Consider the following 16144-nt stretch of genomic DNA (forward strand, 5'->3'; position numbering starts at 1 on the left):
GGGTCTCGACCCATAGGTTGAGAACTGCTGGTATAGATGCTAGGAGGAAAATAATTACAACAATTTTCAGGAGATTGTGACAACTACAGATTGGTAGTAAAAGAGGTATTATCCCCCACCCCCACCCCCACATCAAAGTTGTCATCTTAAGAGCCTGTTTTGGGTTCCCTTAGTGATAGGTTACTTGTAAGCTAGAGAGACCCCTTCCTTGCCAAGTTGCTATTTTTCATTGTCTTTATTACAGCTACAGAAAACAAACTGCCAAGCCAAATTAAAAGACTACAAAGCAATTGGCAGATGATAGCAAAACGCCAAGCCAGGTACACAAAACATAACAGAAACTGACTGGAAAGCCCTTTAAGTGGAGTTCCCGGTAGGGTCTGGGCAGATCAGAGCTTTCACTCAGGTGAGGGTTCCATGTGGCAGGTTGCTGTGATTTCAAGGTTAGCCTGGTTTACAAAAGGAGTACAGGACAGCCAAGGCTACACGGAGAAACCTTGTCTCGGACAGAAAATAAAATAAGTAAATAAATAGCAAATGGCAAAGAAGATGCCCAGCGAGATGCTCAGAACACCCTGCAGAGTTGGGCTGGGAAAGCTGGGGCATTTGCTGGAATTTGGAGTTGATGTGTCTTCTCCACTCTTAATCAACTTCTTATGGGTAAACTTTCCATGACTGAACTTTTGAATTCTCTTTCTCACCGTAAGCACTTTAGTATTATAGAATAAACAATAGTAGCAACTGTTAGGGATTGTTTTCCTTCCAGATGATTTCAAGGGCACTGCTTTTCCACTTGGCTGGATTACCTTCCCTGTCACAAAAGTGGGGAACTACCTCTCTCCTCCAACAAGGGGCTTTGGAGACTTTTGGACAAACATTTGGGTCTGAGGTGGCAGTGGGAGCAGCCTCATCCTAGAGTCGGGTCAGTAAACACTGACAACACACACTATTTACAGTTTACATTTGGCCCTTGCTTATGTGTTGCTATAGGATATATTTAACTCGTTATTTTGTTACTGACTATTTGAGATCAAATTTAACAAAATTTGATTAATTGCTTCATTTACTATTCTGCTTCAGTTTTAGAGCCCAGTCTTTTATGTAGCTAATTTGGATATCTCACAGCCAGTTGTAAGACCATTTATGTACATTCATCTGTTAACATTTTAACATTTAATTTATGCATTCTTACCATACCATTTCCCCCTCAAGAATTTAGGACCCAAGTGTTAGGCATCAGTCTTGGCTGCTTGGGAGCTGAATAGGGATAATAATGAATGAGCTGGGTGGGTCCCTGTGGAATTCATGCTAAGAGCGGATGAAATGTATAGCATTACATCTAACAGCTGTTGGTAGAAGGAGATGCTTGTGGCTGGCATCCCCTTGTCAGCATTATTTGACATTTTAGGGTCTGGAATCTGGAAGATGTCAATCAGAAGTGAACAAGGACCAAGGACAAATAACAACGGTAAGAATAGTGTAGCATATGAAGCCCGGGAACAATGTGATGAGGTCTTAAGGAAACAGACTGATTAGCGTGTAAGGAAGTAGGGAGTGCTTTGAGCATCTGCCTGGTGGCTGTAGTTTCTTATCAGAAGTTCACGTTTGCAGTATTTTTTTAGTAGAAGGTGTAAATGTTTAACTGGTTTATTGTTTCAGTAGGTTCTTGTTTCTTGAGTGCTTTTTGAGAAGTAGGGGTGAATCTTGGACAAGTAAACCTAGTTAGTAGCTTGTGGAACTCCACAAAATCTCTTTCAAAATTAACATTGAAAATTTCATACAGTATATCTCGGTCATATGCCCCACTCTCTCTAGTTTATTTGAACCTTCAAACTCTCCCATTTCTTTTCTGATTTCATAAACTTTTTATTTTATGTACGTTGGTATTCTGCCTGCTGTGTGTGTGCGTGTGCACTGTGTGTGTGCGTGTGCACTGTGTGTGTGTCTGTGTGTGTGTGTCTGTGTAAGGGTGTCAGACCTCCTGGAACTGTAGTTATAGACAGTTTGAACTGCCATGTGGATGCTGGGAATTTAACCTGGGTCCTTTGGAAGAGAAGCCAATGCTCTTAACCACTGAACCATCTGTCGGGTCACAGCCCGCAGGAAAATCAAATCAGGGTTCACCTGAAAGAGGGAGTGGGGTTTGAAAGTAGGATACAAAGATGCGAGAAATAATGAATCAAGTCAGGAAATTTCTGATCAAGATTCACTTTATTGCCGACTAGCAGGATCATATATAGGGCAAGGTCAATAGGATCTATTCTAATGCCACTCACCCTAACCCCTGGGCAAGAATACAATAGCCAAAATTGCTCCCTGTAGAACTTTCTAGTTCTCTGAGTAGTTCCCTGTAAGAACTTCCTAGATCCTCTGGGTGATTCCAAGTTGAGACTTCTCTACTTCTTTCAAAGGTAAATAGTCCAAGGATAGTCGAGAAGACAAGGCCTCGTGAGGTAAAGGTCAGCAACTTGAAGGTCACAGCATACAGCCTAAGCACAGGATTTCTGACATGGCAGAATTTGCCATGGCTTCTTCCCACACATCTCTCCAGCCCCAACTTCATAAACTCTTAAATATACTATTGCTTCTAAATTTCATGCGGTTTATTTTGATCAAAACATCTCCCGTCTTTCTCCAAGCTCGTGTCTTTTAGAAAATTTTTTGCTTGGTAATGTTGGTGCATCCCTTTAATCCTAGCACTCAGGAGGCAAGGGCAGGTGGATCTCTGTGAGTTCAAGGCCAGCTTGGTCTACAAAGAGAGTTCTAAGATAGGGAAAACCTGTCTCAAAACAAACAAGCAAACAAAAAAACCAAACCCCCCCCCCAAAAAAACAAAACAATACACACACACACCTCAAGTAAAAACAAACAAAAACAAAACAAAAAACCTTTTTAATTCCTTTTATTATCAAACTTTTTGGGATGTTTTATTTTATTAAAATATAATTACCTAATTCAATCTCCCCCATTCCATTTTTTTTCCTTTCAACTTCTCCCATGCCCCCTCTCTCAAACCTCTGGCTTCTTTTTTCTTTTTCATTAACACACACACACACACACACACAAACACACACACACACACACACACACTGCTGAACTCTCCTTAGTGTTGCTTATATGTGTGATTTCAGGGCTGGCCACCTGGTATTAGATAAGCAATTACAGGGCTCGCTCCTTGAAGAAACTGCTCTAGCTATCAGCATCCTTTAGTTCCCTATAGTTCTTTGCTCAGGGTGGGGCCCTGTGAATTCACCCCGCCCATGATGGTCTGTTTATTGGTGCTGTCAGGTCTTGGGATCTCTAACCTGTCAGCCCTAAGAGCTGAGAAGAAGGCAAAATTTTGGGTCAAGTGTTTAGTGTCTGGGACCAATTTACCTGTAGGCAGCAGGAGCTGAGAGGAAAGTCCAAGTCTGGGCTGGGTGCTTAGGGGTTGAGGATCCCTTACCTGTTGTGCTTGTAGCTGGAAAAAGGCAGAATTGCGGAAAAGTGTTAGCATGTAACTGCAAGAGTGTCTGTGTATGTATCCTAGCATGTTGTTTTTACGTTAGCATTGTGTTTGTATACATTATTGTGTGTAGATTTTTGTGTATGAGTTTGAAATGATGTAAGAGTGTCAGACATCTAGTTTCATAAGTGTGCAGGCATATGTTAAGATACATGGCTTATTTTATACAAGAGCATATAACTATGTAAAGCTACGTGAAGCTGTATGCATATTGGTTGTGTACAAGAGTGCAATAATGTGTAACAGATGTGAATTGTTTAAGTGTATGAATTGGGTAGATAAGTGTGCAAAAGTGGAAATGTGAGCTTGCAAAGTATGAGATTGTGTCCTAATTTGTCAGTGTGAGCATGTTTGAGATGCAGATTGAGCAATTGTGAGTGAAAATGTGTGTGAGAATGATTTTTGCATAGCTGTGTGATTTTGTAAATTTAAAGTTGTGTCAACGTGCAAAGGTGTGAGTTTTCATTAGTGTGAAAGAATGCTGTTGGCTCTGTTTATTAACAATTAAACTTTATTATACAACCCAACTAGCATACACAAGAAGGAAAAAAGGTTAAAGGGACAGAAGAATGAACCTTCCAGTCTCCGTTCCACGGGATAGGTCTTTAGGTGTCTCTCTGACCCATGAGCTGGTCCGGTCCGTTCCTCTCTCTCCACGCTCTCTCCTCGCCTTCTCTCAACCTCTTGTTTTTCTTCCCACCACCTTCCCAGTCACATGCAAAGGGCGGTCTCCTTCTCCCTTATGAGGTATGAGGTTATGAGGTATACCAGTAACATGTTTTATATTATAATACATAAAGAAGTTTTTCATCTTAAGGGACACACATGCAGGAGCATTGTCAGTCTTAATTTGTGCAGGTATTCCCATTAATGCCATTATTTCCAGCAAATGAGTAATCACACAGTCAGCCCTTTCAGAACTTAAGGCAGTTGCCCATTGAAAACCTGAATATGTATCAATGGTATGACGCACATATCTCATTTTTCCAAATTCTGCAAAATGAAACACATCCATCTGCCAAATTTCATTCCTTTTGTTACCTCTAGGGTTAATTCCAGCAGGTAATGGTAGTTGACTATATAAGGAACATGTAGGACACTTATTAATTATTTCTCTAGCTTGTTACCAAGTGATAGAAAATCTTTTCTTTAACCCCTTACCATTGACATGATGTTTTTCGTGAAATTTGGAGGCTTCAAATACATTACCTATCAATAATTTGTCGATCTCTTCATTTCCTTGTGCCAATGGACCTGGTAAACCTGTATGGGATCGAATATGAGTAATATACAAAGGATAATTTCTGCTTCTGATGACCTGTTGCAGTTCTATAAATAAAGTAGTCAATTCTGTGTTATCAGGAGTAAATTCAGCAGTTTCTATGTGCAAAACAACCTTTTCAGCATATTGAGAGTCAGTAATTATATTAAGAGGTTCAGGAAAATCTAACAATACCATAAGGATAGCATATAATTCTGATTTTTGAACTGATGTAAATGGGCTTTTAATCACCTTGGTCATTTTCTCAGACTTATAACCAGCCATACCTGATTTATTTGCATCAGTGAAAAAGGTGGGTGCCCCTGAGGTTGGTGACCTCTTTACAATACTTGGAAGGATCCAATTAGTTCTTTTTATAAACTGTATACGTTTGCTTTTTGGGTATCTATTGTTAATGTCTCCCAAATAATTACTACAAGCTTTTTGCCAATCTTCATTAATTACCCATAGTGACATAATCTCAGAATCAGTAAGAGGCACTACAGTTTCCACCGGGTCCATCCCTGACAGTTGACGCAACCTTATTCTTCCCTTTGTAATCAATTCAGAAATTTTCTCTATATATGTTTTCAATTTTTTGCTTTGTTTATTTGGCAGGAATATCCATTCTATAATCCTGTCTTCCCTTTGCATGAGAAGCCCAGTAGGAGAATGTTTTGAAGGCAAAATAACCAAAATGCAAACAAGTTCAGGATCAGTTCTATCCACATATGCCTTTTGAAGTTTTTGTTCCACCAGAATTAACTCCTTTTCTGGCTTCAGCAGTTAAACACCTAGGACTGTTTAAATCCGAATCTCCTTGTAAAATCTGAAACAAGTTACTTAACTCATAGGTAGCTAACCCGATTGTAGGCCTTAACCAGTTAATATCGCCCAATAATCTCTGAAAGTCATTAAGAGTTTGTAATTGATCTCTACGGATCTGTACCTTTTGTGGTCGAATTTTTTGTTCAGTTATTTTATAGCCTAAATAGGTAATTGAATCTCCTCTTTGTATTTTTTCCACAGCAATCTGTAATCCCCAGCATGGCAGAATTCTTTGTGCTTCCTGAAACATTTTTTCTACAATACTAGGATCAGAATCAGCTAGCAGAATATCATCCATGTAATGGTATATGATAGATTGAGGAAAAAGCTTACGAAGTATTTCTAAAGGTTGTTGTACAAAATACTGGCATAAAGTTGGGCTATTCAACATTCCCTGTGGAAGTACCTTCCAATGATATCTCTTCATTGGAGAATTACTGTTCAGAGTAGGTACTGAGAAAGCAAACCTTTCCCTGTCCTTCTCATGTAGAGGTATGGTAAAAAAAAACAATCTTTTAAATCAATTGTAATTATATGCCAAGACCGAGGTAGCAAGGAAGGCAAAGGAATTCCAGGTTGAAGCGAACCCATGGGTTGAATCACCTTGTTTATGGCCCTCAAATCTGTTATCATTCTCCATCCACCTGATTTCTTTCTTACCACAAACACAAGGGAATTCCAGGGACTGGAAGATTCTTCGATGTGTTGAGCCTCCAGCTGTTCTTTCACTAAACCGTGAAGTGCCTGTAACTTTTCTTTTGTTAAGGGCCACTGCTCCTGCCATACAGGTCTGTTTGAAATCCATTTTAGGGGCAAAGCGGTTGGTATCTCAGCAGTGGCCCCTCTTATAAATTTTGACCCTCTAAACCTGAAGAATTCTGATGTTGGACAATGGGCATAGCTTGGGGTAGCCTCTGATCACTTACGTTAATCTCTTCCCTAGAAGCGCATACCAATTCTCCCATAGTTTCAACCCTGTTTATCTCAGTATTTGCAGGAATAGTAATCTGAGTACCCCATTGCTGTAAAAGGTCTCTTCCCCATAGATTTATAGGAATGTCAGCCACATAGGGTTTCAGCCTCCCTAACTGCCCGTCTGGTCCCACACACTCAAGCCACTGTACACTTTGTTTTATTTGAGATAACTTACCAATTCCTACAATTTCTGTATAAACCTTCTTAAGTGGCCAAGTTTGGTTCCAAGACTTCTGGCAAATGATGGAGACATCGGCTCCACTGTCTACCAAGCCTTCTATTTTAATACCATTCAATTGTATAATTAACTTAGGTCTCTGATCATTAATTACTGTTTGCCAGAACACACGTGTCCCTGTGCTCCCGAACACACCAGTCCTTTCCACTGGAGCGGCTTTGCCCTTAATGTAAGGAAACAGTAGGAGTTGAGCAATCCTATCCCTGGCATCGATTTTCATCTCCTTTTTCACACATACCAAGATTTTTATTTCCCCTTTAGAATCTCCATCTATAATACCGGGATGCACAATAAAACCCTGAGAAGTCAGCCCGCTTCTTCCCAGAACCAATCCTACTGTGCCTGAAGGCAAAGGTCCGAAAACACCAGTATTTAATTTGTAACATTCAACCTGAGGAGTTAGGGTAAGAGACATATTTGAAGCCAGATCCAAGGCTGCACTGCCTTCAGTAGCATACATTAGATCGCTAACACTCAGTTCCCGTTTTCCTGCGGGTTTGTCACTTCCTGACTGGCCATAGGAATTCGGCTGGCATTGTTTACGGGGGCCCGAGCCGATGGCCCCCTCCTGCCGTTTCCCGTCGGCAAGATATTGCCTTGCACATCTCGCTTAGACTGGCAATCCCGAGTCCAATGTTTCCCTTTTCCACAGCAACTACAGTACCCTGGGAGTCTTGGTACCTCATTACCATCATAACCAGAACCTCCTTGTTCTCTTCTACGAGTTACGTTTTCTCCTGGGTTATTGCGCCTTCTATCTCTACAGTTTCTTTGCACATGACCAATTTGACCGCAATTGAAGCACCGAGTATTATGATATCTGGGCTCTCTGACTAAAGCTTGTCCCACAATATTATTCTGATATTCCTGAGAGTTGATATTAACTGTCTCCTTTACCCAGTCGTCTAGTGGAGCGCCTCTTTCCTTTAACGGTCTAAGCACCTTCTTACATTCAGTATTTGCATTCTCATAAGCCATGATAAGTTTTAATGCCTTTTTGTTGTCAGAATCTGGCATCGCTTTATCCATAGCAGATCCTAATCTCTGCAAAAATTCTGTAAAGGGCTCCAGAGGTCCTTGGAACACCTTAGTAAAGGGAATAGTTGTTTTCCCAGGTTCCTCTACCAGCTCCCAAGCTCTCAAGGCTGCCTTACGACATTGTTCAATCACTCTATCGTCAGCTTGAATTTGCTCTCTCATGTTAGTATATGGTCCATCACCAAGTAATTGATCTCTATTAATATTTATTCCCTGTGCGATATTTTCTTGTTCTATTTTTATAGCCTCTGTTCGCCACCATGATAACCACTGTAACTGTTGTGCTGCTTCCAATACCGCTGAAACTAAATTTTTCCAATCTTGGGGAACAAGTCTATTCTGATAGGCCCAGCTGTTTAACATTTGTTTAACGAAGTTAGAATGCATACCATATCTGACGACGGATTCCTTAAAATGTTTTAAATCCATCATGTCTACAGGACACCAGGCTATTTCGTCATGACCCTCAGCACCATTTGGCTCGATTACATGTCTTACAGTGACTGGAAAAGCTGAAGGTGCCTGGGTGACTGTGGAGGTATCCTCCACTGGTACATTTACTTCCAAAGACCTTTTGGTCGGTCTGGCTTCCTTTGCCTCTGGTTTCTGACCTTCTCCACCCTTTTTAACCAAAGGTGCCTTCTGCTTTTCCAGCCCTTCCAGTTTTCTCTGTATTTTGCCCATTTGTTCAGTCAAGTCAGTAATTCTTTCCAAAAGGATAGAGCTTATTGACTCTTCCTGGTTTTTCTGGCTTTCCGGTCTCTCTATTTTCTGTCCTTCATCACTACCAAATGCCAAAAATTCTATCCGCTTTCCCATCCCTTCATTTTCATTCCTCAGCCTTTCTATCTGTCCAGTCAAATCTGCAATCTTTTCCAAAAGGATAGAACTTACTGACCCTTCCGGCTTTTCTATGCCATTAGCCTGTCTTCTAATCCTTCTAAACATGAAATATTGTAATAAAAGGACAATGAGAAAACAAAGAATTCCCTCTAAGTATAATGCAGGAAAGAGTTTTGCAACAGCAGTTGCAATTTTGCCAATAGCCTGAAACAACATTTCTATCCCTTGGAATACTGAATCTTCCCTCATATCATTAGGTACTGTGGAACCCATCGGGCCCCACATCGGGCGCCAGATGTTGGCTCTGTTTATTAACAATTAAACTTTATTATACAACCCAACTAGCATACACAAGAGGGAAAAAAGGTTAAAGGGACAGAAGAATGAACCTTCCAGTCTCCGTTCCACGGGATAGGTCTTTAGGTGTCTCTCTGACCCATGAGCTGGTCCGGTCCGTTCCTCTCTCTCCACGCTCTCTCCTCGCCTTCTCTCAACCTCTTGTTTTTCTTCCCACCACCTTCCCAGTCACATGCAAAGGGCGGTCTCCTTCTCCCTTCGAGGGTCAATTAGGAAAACAATAGCCACGGTGGGGTTCCCAGGTAGGCTTCCTGAATTCCAAGCCCAGGAAGGCTCCAAACAGTCTCTCACAAGGTATTCATGGTGTGCCCCAAGGGTAAAGCCCGCCAAGACTGCTTCCACCTGTGACAAAGCTTAATCTTTCCCACAGAATGCAGATTCTGTGGATGTGTAATTTTTAGGAAAATGGATGGAGGAGTGTCTTCATGTTAGCTAAACTAGGCAGGCTCAGAAAAACACATTTTGTCTTACAAGTGGAGTCTAGAAATGAAGAAATAAAATGCATATTGAAGGTGGAATACTGGTGAAGAAGAATGGGACCAGGGATGGGTTAGGGAAAGGGGCTTATGAGATGGTAATGTAAGACCCCCTCCCCTGTGCACCCGGCATAGCAAGCATAACAGCAGTAACGCTATCTTGCAAGGCAAGACTAGAATAATAGGTTCCCGGGATAAGATAAGGCCTGGGGCTCAGAGGAGAAAGATAAAAGCGTGCTTGTCCTTGTCAAACAAAATATTTATGGTCGGCCATCTGGCCCAGAGAACGGATAAACTCCCCTGTTCCCATCCGATGGCCGGGCCATAACCTCGCTTCATGTCAAACAAGATATTTATAGACGACCACCTGGCCCAGAGAACGGATAAACTCCCCTGTTCCCAGAGCCCATCTAATGACCGGACTATAACCTCGCCTCATTTAAATTTACCAATCAGAGCCCTGTAACTATGCTTCTCGCTTCTGTAACCGAGCTTCCCGCCAAACTCCCTATAAAGGACCCCCTAAAGACTCGCTCGGCGCGCCAGCCTCTCCAGAGACTGAAACGCCCGGGTACCCGTCCCCTTAATAATAAAGCCTCTTGCGTGTTGCAACCGAAGCCTTGGTCTCGTTGGTTCTTGGTGGGGGTCTCCACATTAAGACCGCCGTGCTGGGGGTCTTACAGTAATGGGGGGTGAATATGGTCAAATGCATTATATATACATACAAAAATATTACACTGAAGTCCACTTCATAAAAATAATACTACTCAGGTGCCTGAAAATAGGGTAAGTTTCCCCTGGCTGTCTTGGTGTAAGATAGACCTCACTAAGGGATATCTCACTGCAGACACCCTTGTATAATAAAAGCCTAGGTAAAAGAGTGAGAAGTCGAGAAAAGTAAAAATTCCTAATTATTCTGAGATACATTTGTATATACATATCCTTAAGAGTTCCCTTAAGGAAAGAGGAATCAAAGACAAAGACAGTAGTCTGTCAGAATTTTTACAATTTGTACAAAAGACTAGCCCTTGGTTTCCAGACTATGGAACTTTAGATTTAGAGATTTGTAAAAGAGTTGGAAAAGATCCACGATGTTGGTGAACTAAACATGGCCCTGAAGAGGTGCCTGTCCAAGCAGTCTCCTTGCGGGAATGTGTTAAACAGACCCTGTCTGCAGAAGACAAAGGTAGATCTCCCTGATAATGTTTCTGAAAGAGTTTCTCTTGTCAAGGGATATGGAACTATTAAGGCACCGCTTTCATTAAGGCATGGAGATTTAGTTAATTTATTAGATGATGATTTGACAGAGTCTGACTCTGGGGATGATCCTAAGGAACCTTTAGATCCCCAGGATGCCTTGATGTAGAGGAAGAAACTGCAGAATATTATAATGGCCTCCCTCTTATAACGGGCCACCTCTCCTCTTCTTAAATGGGAAGAAGGAACATAAACGTCTTCGCTCAGGACATGTAGGCATTTCTGGCACTGCTTGGGAAGTGGCTTTATCTGGAGACCCTCTTTTGGGGTGCTTCCCCGTTATTGCTAACTACTGTTACTCCACTGGCCAGTTTTGGCTTGTCAGATCCTCTGGAGAAGATTCAGGTGGAGCCACCTCTCCTATCTAGGAAGAATTGTTTATTCTGATACTGTGACCCATCAACCTTTAAAGCTTGATGTAAGCAAATTAACTACATTAAGTAGCTTTCAAAGAATTGTAGGGGAAATTAATTGGATTTGTCCTTTTCTTAACCACTGAGGAGCTTAAGCCTTTGACATTCTGGAAGGTGATTCTAACTGTCCTTAACTGAAGAAGCAAAAAGTGCACTAACAATTGTGGAACAGGCTGTTAATAACCAACAGTTACAGAGGAGAAAACTTGATGAACCATGGGACCTTATAGTACTGCCTACTGCTCATACACCCACAGGTGTGTGATGGCCAAATGGTCCCTTGGAATGGATCCATCTACCTGTCACTCCTAAAAAAAATTGTTACTTCCTATGTCACTTTGGTGGTACTTGTGATTTCCAAAGGATGCAAGCGCAGTAAGGAAGCAAAGGGTAAAAATGTCTGTAATATTATAGTTCCATATAATAATGAACAACTCACTGAGCTTCTTTCATAGAAGATTGGCAGGTTGTATTATTAACTTTAAAGGTCAGATTTTACATAATCTCTCCAGGCACCCTTTGTTACAATTAAATTTTTTTTTTTTACTTTTGAAAACCCAAAGGATTTTTATCTTACAACATTCTGTTGAACCCTTGCCCAATGCAGCTTTAGCTTTTTCTGATGGGTCTGCAAAAGGCAAGGCTGTAGCTATTATCAATGGTGAAACTTACTCAAGAAACAGCTGAAACTTCTGCACAAAGAACAGAGCCAATTGCTGTGATTTTCCCTTTCACCAAATTACAAGATTGTCCTTTTAATCTCCATTCTGACTCACTATATGTGGTTAAACTTTTCCCAGCCATTGAAACCATAATTCTGGCTCTAAACAAGTCTACTATGTCTTCACTTTTTTTTTCCTCCGGTTTTTCGAGACGGGGTTTCTCTGTGTAGTCTTGGCTGTCCTAGACTCGCTTTGTAGTCCAGGCTGGCCTTGAACTCACACTGATCTGCCTGCCTCTGCCTCCCGCATGTCTTCACTTTTATCTGAGTTGCATATTTTATTACAGAACAGACCCTCCTCTTACTTTGTAAGTCGTCTATGGACACACACTAATCTGCCCTTGACAGAAGGTAACCGGCTAGCTGATCTTGCTACACGACCTTACGTTTGCTCAGCTTCAGAACAAGCATCAACACGCTCCTGCTTTACGCTATCAATTTGCCTTAACGAGAGAGGCTACCAGACGAATTGTTCCTCAATGTGCTATTGTCCAGAAACCCATTATTCTTTGCCCATGGGAGTTAATCCCAGAGGACTCAGGCCTAATGATCTTGGGCAAATGGACGTTACTCATGTTGCTTCTGGTAAACTTTCTTTTGTTCATGTGTGTGTGGATACCTTCTCTCATGTCATTGTCGCCTCTGCAGGAACAGGAGAAGCTGTTAAAGAGGTGGTTTCACCATTTGTTTTATTGTTTCTCATATTTGGGCATGCCACAACAGTTAAAAACAGGCAATGCTCCTATTTATACTAGCAAGGCCTTTGCTAATTTCTGTTTGACATTTAATATAAAACATACTATGGACACTCTCTATAGCCCACAAGGCCAAGCTGTTGTGGAGAGAGCCCATCAGACTCTTAAGGCATGTATTTGTAGGTTACAGGTGGGTGAGTTTAAATATTCTCATATATTACAACATGCCCTTTTTGTTTTAAATCATCTCCATGGAGAGCAGGTGGGAATGTCTTCCCCCAAACTTTTGGTCAAATGGCATGACTTGCTCACGGGAACCAGGTAAGGTCCAGATATACTGTTGACCCCAGAACGATGGTGTGCTTGACTGTTTCCACAGAATGCAGACTCTTCACCCTATCTGGATCCTGGACCCAGCTGCCTCTGATCTGCCCCAACCACTCTATAGTTTCAAACTCCCCTGCAGAGACAAGGTTTCTCTGTGTAGCCTTGGCTGTCCTGGACTCACTTTGTAGACTAGGCTGGCCTCAAACTCACATCAATCCACCTGCCTCTGCCTCCCCAGTGCTGGGATTAAAGGTGTGCGCCACCACGCCCGGCCTACTGGTTGTTTCTATACTTTGCTGACTCCTCTGGTGGAATAAGTTTTTTTCCTAATAGATTTCTATATCTTTTAGAAATCTTTGAGCTCTACAACTTACTCTTCCTACCCTTAAAAAATAGTAAGTATGAGATTACAACTTTACCTTTGCCCCCTAGACTTTCTGTTTGCTTTGGGCACATATTTCCCCTCAAATTCCCTAAATGGTTTTCTTGTGGTTCTGCCAATACTTCTGTACATTCGCATCCTTTTAATGCTTCATTTACTATTACTGATTGGTCGGTTAACAAATCTAATTTAGATTATAAAAATATTTTGAATCCAACAAACAAAAATTTGCTTATGACCATCGGTCTCTATTCCCTGAGACGTTTAATGCTCAGTATACTCCTGGTTGGCCCCTCCAGTTTTTGTTCTTACCTCACTCCATAAACATCCTTTACAAAGGGACTTATTTCACCTTTAGTGTGGCTATACCATGCTATGTTTGATTTTGGATTTTTTCCTAAGTCTGTCCATGCTTGTGTTGGAACTCCTTTTGCTGTCCTTCATCAAGGACCTCAGGCTTTCCTGTTTACCTTCGTCACTGCCATGGCTCCTTTAGACTTTCTTGTTCTGGTTGCATAATTACTAACTGCACTACTGTTTCTTCCTCACATGATGTTTATGTTATAATCAGACAGCCACCAGATGTTCTCCTACCTGTTAATAGCTCCACTCCTTGGTATGATGATCCTGGACTACAAGCCCTGGACCAAATCTCTTCTGCTGTCTCATGACCTAAACATAGTGTTACCGCCTCGGTTTTAAGAATTACAGCTCTTATAGGTATTTTGACCAGTTTTACAATATCTACAACTGCTTTAGCTCAACATCAACATAGTGCAACTCATGTTGATCAGATTTCTAAAACTGTTTCTGCAGCACTTATGCTACAGGAGCAAATTGGTAGGGGCCTTCAGGACGGTTTCAACGCTTTGGAGGAAGCTGCTCTTTATATTGGAAATCAGTTGGACAATATTAAGGCTAGAGTTAGTGTACAGTGTCATTCTAATTTTAGATGGATTTGTGTGACTCCTCCCATGTAATGATACAGAACATGATTGGGGTTGAGTTCAGGCACACTTACAAGGGTTTTGGAATAATTCTGCTTTATCTCTGTGGTCTCTCTTCATCAGAAAATTCTTATGATACAGCTCATACTCCTGTTATTTCCTCCGCCTTGGAAGAGGTCACTGACTCTCTTCTACTGGCTGTGTGTGGGACGCACTAATTCCTGGTCCTTTTTAAAAAATAAATTTGGGTCTCACTATTTTTATAACTTTGCTTTTCGTGTTCTTATTCCCAGTCATCATCAGACACCTAGCCAAAGGTTTGCAGGCCTTGACAGTTGCATTTTGCGCTTCACAACTTAAAAGGGAGAGATGGCGGCGCCAAGCACCTGGAAGGTGCTGCTTGACAAAGTTCCAGTGCCTGGACAACCTGGACTGACTTCACTGCCCTTGGTGGAAATCTGTTACACAACCTTTGCTTGTATTTATGCTTGTTACGGTTAAAGGCCTCTCTCTGAAAGCTAGAGCTGCAATGACGTCACAGAAGCTGGTATCAACAAGAATGGAATTAGTGCAAGTTCCCTGTGGAAAACAGCTATGCAGAAAAGTGACTCTTTTATAGAACTTGCTACTTAGACATATGTTTATATTATTATTAAGTGATATTAGTAAACATGACACAGAGAATCTGAGAAAAATTATGAAAGAAGAAAAGCTTAGAGAAATTCTAGAAGCTGACAAACTGTAACTGAATCACTGGGTTTTAATGTTCAGCTTCAGCAACAGGGAACTTGTACGGACAGGAAGAGATTTTGATCATACAGTTAATGACAAACCTTGGTGCCTTCCTGAAGGCAAAGCAAGCAGTTTTAGGAATCCTGATTTTTTAAAATTCTTTACGGAACTGGAATAACGATGGGAATTGAAACAAAGGTTCATGACAGACACAGAGAGGACATCATTTTGGCTTAGTGAGCTACCTGCTTTCCTGAACAGACTTTTCTGATATTGTAGAAAAACAAAGAGCAGACTGCCTTTGCCTAAGCAAGGGGCTGCACATTATTTTAAGAATAAAAAAAATGGTGGTCTTATGTTAAATATAAAAGAAAAATAGAGGAAGGAAAAGAATTAAACAAGGGTCAAAGAGATAGGATTTCTATAGAAAATAAGTTTGATGTAATAGGTAGGTAGTAGGAAATAACTTATGATCTGTTAATTCTGTGTCAAACTGAAACAGAATCAAAATCAAGTATAGTCATCCTATTTTAGCATTTCTGTAACCATATGGCTTTACGACACCAATCTTAAGAAGATACCGAGTTAAAAGAAAGTTGATTTTATCGTGTTAATTTTAGTTATCATGAAATTTGCTGTTTGCTTGCTTTGTTTCTTTTATTTCAATATACTCATGTAATCAAGAAAGACTTTAGAAAAGGTGTATTCCAAAAGGCTGTGCAGTCAATGATTAAAGTCTCTGAGAACATGATTTTGTGTTTTATTTATATACAGCCTGTGAGAGACACAGGTTATCAGAGTAGGTCAAGCCATACATACTGAGATGTGCTTCCTCTCTGTCCCATCTCTCATGAAATGGAAGTAAATAGTGTCCCGAGTCTGATTCTTTCCTCATCGCTCTTGCATCCACCTGCTTCAAGCCCTGCCCTCACCTGGGGCTGCCCCCTGGCATGCTACTAAGAGGGTAGAATTCTAAGCATGAATGTATTCTCAGAAGGAAGTTTCTGAGCACTAGGGTTTTAGGGTAAGAGAAGTATCAGGAATACCATTTCATTATTTATGTAAAGTATATACACTATTTAGCATAGTAAATAGCAAGAAAATGTGACCATTGATGTTTTAAAATAATGAACACCCACTCTGTCATAT

Source organism: Acomys minous, assembly GCF_964271855.1.
Source record: "Acomys minous genome assembly, chromosome: 5".
In the NCBI taxonomy this organism is placed as follows: Eukaryota; Metazoa; Chordata; class Mammalia; order Rodentia; family Muridae; genus Acomys; species Acomys minous.